The 6128-nt window shown below is 27.7% G+C and overlaps 1 protein-coding gene across 1 annotated transcript in view; it reads left to right on the top strand.

The window, feature by feature from the left end:
* The window catches only part of LOC106681314 (ciliogenesis and planar polarity effector 2), a 16970-nt gene extending 14735 nt beyond the window's left edge, over nt 1-2235 (top strand). The window contains exon 5 of the mRNA XM_014421564.3: nt 2174-2235. The gene's annotated coding sequence lies outside the window, so the exon portion shown is untranslated. The remainder of the gene's footprint in view (nt 1-2173) is intronic.
* Nucleotides 2236-6128: the final 3893 nt, after the last annotated feature.

Below are 6128 nucleotides of genomic sequence, written 5' to 3'. Positions count from 1 at the left end.
CAATGAAGCGCGGTCCGAAGGTTCGGAATAAGGAATCAAGAAGGTTATAAGAAAAGTTATTACCAGAAGGACAGTATACAGCTGAAAATGTAACATGGAAAGGGCAAGTCAAAATTATTACCAAGGTTGATTGGATTGCATCAGTTGGATTGGAAGGAATAAAGGAATGGGATAAGGATGCAAGAACCAGCATGGGAAGTGTTATGATATTAATTTTTTAAATTCATTTTTTTAAACATTCTCATTACCATTTTTAATGTAGTGTCCAATGTTTTTCAGGTTTTTTCTTTGTTGATAGAAGTTTATTTAGTATTGTTAGTAATCAAGTTATTTATATTTATTGAACTTGATAGAATTAATTTTATGCCCAAGGATAATTTATTTTGTATCTAGTATTAGCTTTAATACACAGTGAGACTAAGTCTTAAATTTGACAATTCAGATACATTTATTATTTTGTAATTTGAATGGAATATGGTCCAGGTGCGAAAAAAATAACAAAACATAAGTGTTATTTTTTATTTTTCACTTATGTTTTTTCTTTTTTGCTTTTTGTAACTATAGTGTTATTATCTTTTTTAGCCCTGACGAAGCCCTACAACATGGGGCGAAATGTTGGCTCAATAAAAATAGTATAATTATTTACTATTTAAGTTTGTTTTATTTTTTGTTTTTTACCGCACCCGGACCATATTCCATTCATCTATACACACGGTCAATCAATAATCTTCCAGTATTTTATAATTTATTTATTTATGTTTACAACTGTAATTTATTTATTAATTATTAATATTTCCTCCTGAAAACATTACTAGAACAAGACATAATTTAGATGTTTCGTGTTAAAAGTTTATAAAAGGGTATATTGACGTATAAAATATATCTTCCAGTGATATAAATAATGTGTGTTGAGAGATACAAGTTTTAGGTTGATTTGGGTTTTATCAGCATTGCGAAATCAAAAACCAGCACAGTTATTTAATAGGAGAATAAAGAACTTGTTTAATAATAAATTCACATCCAACTTCAACCAAACTCTGTAAATCATAAAGTAGATAAGCACTGTACTTCTTTCATCTACTGGCACATTTTAAATTAATGAAAAGAACAGTAATTTTTATAGAGGACTGTTCCTTCCTATACTATTACTTTTGTTCCTTGTTTTTATTACTTAAATAACTCTTTATATTTTTTATCTGAATTAAGATATACTGCTTTATTATCTAAGATGTTTGTTTTATGATAAATATTTAATAATCCAAATACATTTCATCTGCTCCCACCCCATTCTTTTTCAAATAATTGATAGGAGAATCTATAGAAAGTTAATATTTTTTATATTGTTTTCTAATTATTCTTGATAGTTTATCTTCTTTTTTTCTTGCCACTTTAATTTTGATAATAACTTAGCATGACCTACACATTACTTTTTTGCTTTAATTCATTCTAAATTGGTTAAATTTGTTCCAAGTTTTTTTCTTTTGCTCGTTCGAGCTGGTAGTGAATTCAGTGATAGCCAAGATTTGCTAGTAGTTCTTCAATCTCAGACACCATTCATTTTCAAAATAAATAAAACTTATTGTTGTATAAAACAGTACTTTCTAAACTACACAATCTATTGAGGTATATTTTATCCTTAATATTTCTCTGTTTTTTATTATTTCTTTTTTCAAGCAACTATTTAGAAAACTAAGATGGTTCTTAATTTGTCATTTATTTTTTTCCTGAGCCTTCAAGAGCTATTTATTTTATTGTATGTATAAAATATTTTGTACCAAGTTATTATTCTAGAAGGCTTGTTTTTAGAGAATACAATTTTTTTTTTCGTTTGTAAGATGAAGAAACTTTTTCTCAGTGATGTTGACTTTATCTCATGATTGATTAAGCACTGACTGATTTGTGTGTTGTAGTTGGATTGTGTTTCATATGAACAGTAGGTTTTTAGATTTTAGAAATTGCCACTGCATCAATACTATACCTCAACTGTGTTGAAATGGAAGTTTGGTATTGATTCTTCCTGAAAGTATTAACCCAAATGTAGATATACATTTTTACCGAAATTTCTTTGTCTTAAGTATTAATTTATTATAGAATTTAATAAGACCATTAAATTGTAATGGTGAAAATAGTATTTAAAATCCTCTCATTCCTTATTTCTTCTTCTGTTTTATAGGTATTTGGTGTTAATTTACATGACTTACTGATGACAGAAATTAAACCTGTTCTTCTGGTCTGTTTTACCACTCTATATAGGCTATATAAATGACTGGTAAAGTACAGGTGATTCACCCTGGAAATAAGAACTTCTTAACCAATTTTTGGTGGAAATATGTTCATAAACAAATGTGTAAGCACATAAATATATTCCTGTATAAGTATCTTGCCAACTTTGTGTGCAAGATTGAGCTAAGGAATAAACTGTGTAAGAAGAAAAAACCAATTATTGGCTTTTGTAGTAGTAAAACTTGAAATTTTATACAAACTTACTACAATTAAAAAATGTAGTTTTAATAGAAAAATACTTTGAACATCTTGAAAACTTTAAGAAATTTCTGATAAACAACAAATAATTGAATTATTTCTGTTTACATTTATTTAAGAAATAATTATATTTTAAAGAAAAATTAAAATGGAAGCATGCTGGTAAGAATCCTTTTTAGTTTTTGAATTAATTTACATATTGGTGGTAATATTTTTGAAAATTTAAAAAATAAATTTTTTAAAATCTAATATATACTTAATGTTCTTTCCTTATTTATATCATAATGTTTTTTATATTTCTATTTTTTAAAACAAATCTTAATAAAATTGAAGTATCAGTATACTGTGTATTTAAGGAACAACCCATGTTGAATTGGTAGCATAAAAATTATTATTATAATTTCATAAAACATTTCCTCTCTGCTTATGTGCAGTCAGCTTATACTATCAATTAAAACTAGATAGTTGACGTCAGGATTGTTTATATTTTTAAAATATTGCATTATAGCATATTATTCATTGGTATAGAAGAGTGGTTCTCAACATTTTTGTGCTGGTGAAACTCTTCTAGGAGTGATAGGAAAATGGCAGAACACAGACAGTAACATTTGATACTATAAAGTGACACAGTTTTCTGATTACTAGAAAAGCTGTAGTTTTAGGAAGTTTAACGAGACAATGAACAATTTATAAATTTTTTTTTTTGTTTTTTTCTGAACATTAAATTTTAGAGAGAGTGATATATTATACTATATACGACTTAAGAGCTTTAGCCTTAGCAACCTAGAAACTGCAGGTTCAAATCTGATATCATGGAGTTTACTTTCCTCATTATCAAGTGCCAAAGATTTTCCTGCACATACTACTCCCCCCTCTTACTCCCACTTAATAATTTTTTTGAGTAATTTGGTGACAAAAAAAATGTGTACTAATACTTTATTTCAGTAGTTTGATCACATTATAAAATATATATTGGCAAATAATATTTTATATACTTCTCTTAAATATTTTGTTTTCTAGTAAATACATTAGCCCCACCATTTTGCAGGAACATCATTATAAATGAAATAAAACATAAAATAGTTAAATAATTACAGATTACCTTTATTTTATTTGAAGTTCTGTGAAACCTTGAAGAAAATCAAATTATAGAAAAGCTTGAAGAACCCAAACAATATTTTTGAATTTATTGTTTTAAAAAAGTGTTAGTGATTTATGAAAATTCTATTTAAACATTTCAACAGAGATGGTCTGTTGCTAAAATAGGCAGAATACTAATTAAAATGTAAATATGAATTATCTAAAATTCCATGCATTTACGAATAAATTGTTAATTTTGTAATAAGAGGTTAGCTACTTAAAAATTTGGAACTTATATAATTTTAAATTTTAAACATTATATTAATGGATACTTACTCAGTTGCCAAGAAAACATTCTCAGGAGTTGTAGGAACCACAATTAATTGTACCAGACTATACTCAATGCTATATTGCTCCGATATGAGCATGGAGTGTGAGAAAAAAATTCCCTCAATCTTCGCTCAGCTATTATATACGACTTAAGAGCTTTAGCCTTAGCAACCTAGAAACTGCAGTGGCTAGTTAGTGCAGTGCATAGTTAGTGCACTCTAACTATTGGTCCAAAGGGTAAAAATTTTCTTTCCTTTGTTTGACAATCCAATTGCAGTGTAGTAAGTCTTCTCTTGTTTTTTTAATGCTACTTTTAAAGTGGGACCAGTACGATCCATGGTGATAAAGTCCTATAAACTGTTAAAAGTAACATAACAGTTAATAATTAAAGAAGAGTATACCTATACTTTTAAGTGCAACTGTAATTTATTTAATATAGTTTATCTGTAAATACAACAAATTTGTGCAACTGTTGTATAGTGAAGTTACGGAGTTAAGCTAGTACAACATACCACTTAAATTCTCTTAAATAAAGCAGTATTTACATTAAAGTATCCTTTAGGTTTAATTGCACGAATAAATTAATTAAAATTAGGAATTGCTTTCCAATTAATATTATAGTGTATTTGTTTTACAATCCTTTTTATTGACATTTTTATGAATTTGTTGGTTACATTTTAGTTTCCTATCTGAATAAAACCCAAGAAAAGATATGAAGCCACACAGAGGATGGTGACCTCTGCCACTCCTACCTGTTATAGAGGGAATACATACTATTCAGTATACTGAAGGGTCTCTGAACAACAGTCTTAAAAGTATTCATACCACAGTCTGCCAACATTCAATCCCTCTAATCTAAACAGAAGATACTATTTGAAGTCCTTGTGGGATTTATATATTTCATTTTCCCTCTCATATTGTTTTATAAAAACTTCATTGGGAGGTATCTTCTTAAACTAGCAGGGAATATGGTGATAAGTAAATGGTTAAAAATACCCTCTGCACAAAATCTTTAAGCTAAATAGCTTAATTTTTTTGAGCCAATTGTTTAATTATTAAGATTAAAAAAAAATTGTATTACTAAATAACTTAATCATGAATTCAGTTATTTTTTAAAAAACTTAAATCCATCCCATTATAGTTGCATGATTATTTCGAATCTAGTAATACATTGAATGCTGCATCTGTCTTTTGTCAAATCAAACTTTTAAGTAATGGATCATTTAGTTATACTTTGTAAGAAAAAAAAAATGTGAAAAAGGAAAGCATCCTAAAAAATTGACATTACCACCAAATCCTGCCATTATTTTTTTTTTCTGTTATTGAAAAAAGATTTGTATTTTGGTATTGAACACTCCGATGCTATATTCAGAAAATCAAAGCATTAGTGAAAATGTTATGATCACCATCCTGGAGACAATATTAACTTTGAGTTTTACTTGTCACACATATTAAATAATTAATTTCATTTTTATCTGTTTTGATCCTACTAAAATGTTTTTGAAATACAAATTGCCCTTTTGGAGGAAAGGTACCCTAACCTAAAAGATCTTATTTTTAAGTAATTATAAAAACTATGTACTTATTTAGTATTTTTTGCTTACAAACTTATGAAGTATTTTTGTTTATCTTTGCATTATAGATAACTTGAAAATGAGATAGTTTGAGATAAAAGTATACATTTTGCCTAAGAGCAATCATTCAAAATTGATTTGTATTTATTACTAACATACAGTACATGGAAATGTTACTAAAAGATTCTAATTTGCTATTTGTGATTTCTTGGAAGTTCTTTAGTTGATTTCTAAAATATTTGTTCTGATCTACGAATTGGGATTGAAAAAAATCAGTCTTCTTCTTTAATGTGTTTGAAATTCTATCATGTTTTTTTATTTCTCCAATTGGTTTCTTATTTATATTCACTCTAATTGGTGAAGGTTATGAAACAAGGATTATAGTAAAGTAAACATCCGGAGGTTACAAAAATGTAAACAGAGAAGGTTATATGGTGGTTTGAAAAATGAATATGGTGGATGGATAAACTCAGCCCCTACAAAGCCTTAAAATCACAAACAAAATGGCGGCCAAACTTCCTCAGCCTCTAACAGCAGAAAAACAAAAATGGTGGAGTAAGGTTATAGCCTGTAAAGTGAGCACCTGACTCTTAAATAGGGTGTGGGGATAAACGAAATGGTGACAAGGGAATGGAGCAGGTCTTTTAGTAAATGTTTTATTTT

The sequence above is a fragment of the Halyomorpha halys genome, unplaced genomic scaffold (assembly GCF_000696795.3).
Source record: "Halyomorpha halys isolate HHAL.00 unplaced genomic scaffold, Hhal_1.1 Scaffold326.1, whole genome shotgun sequence".
NCBI classification, from domain to species: Eukaryota; Metazoa; Arthropoda; class Insecta; order Hemiptera; family Pentatomidae; genus Halyomorpha; species Halyomorpha halys.
The sequence above is the reverse complement of the archived record's forward strand: the minus strand, read 5'-3'. Positions and strand labels throughout refer to the sequence as shown.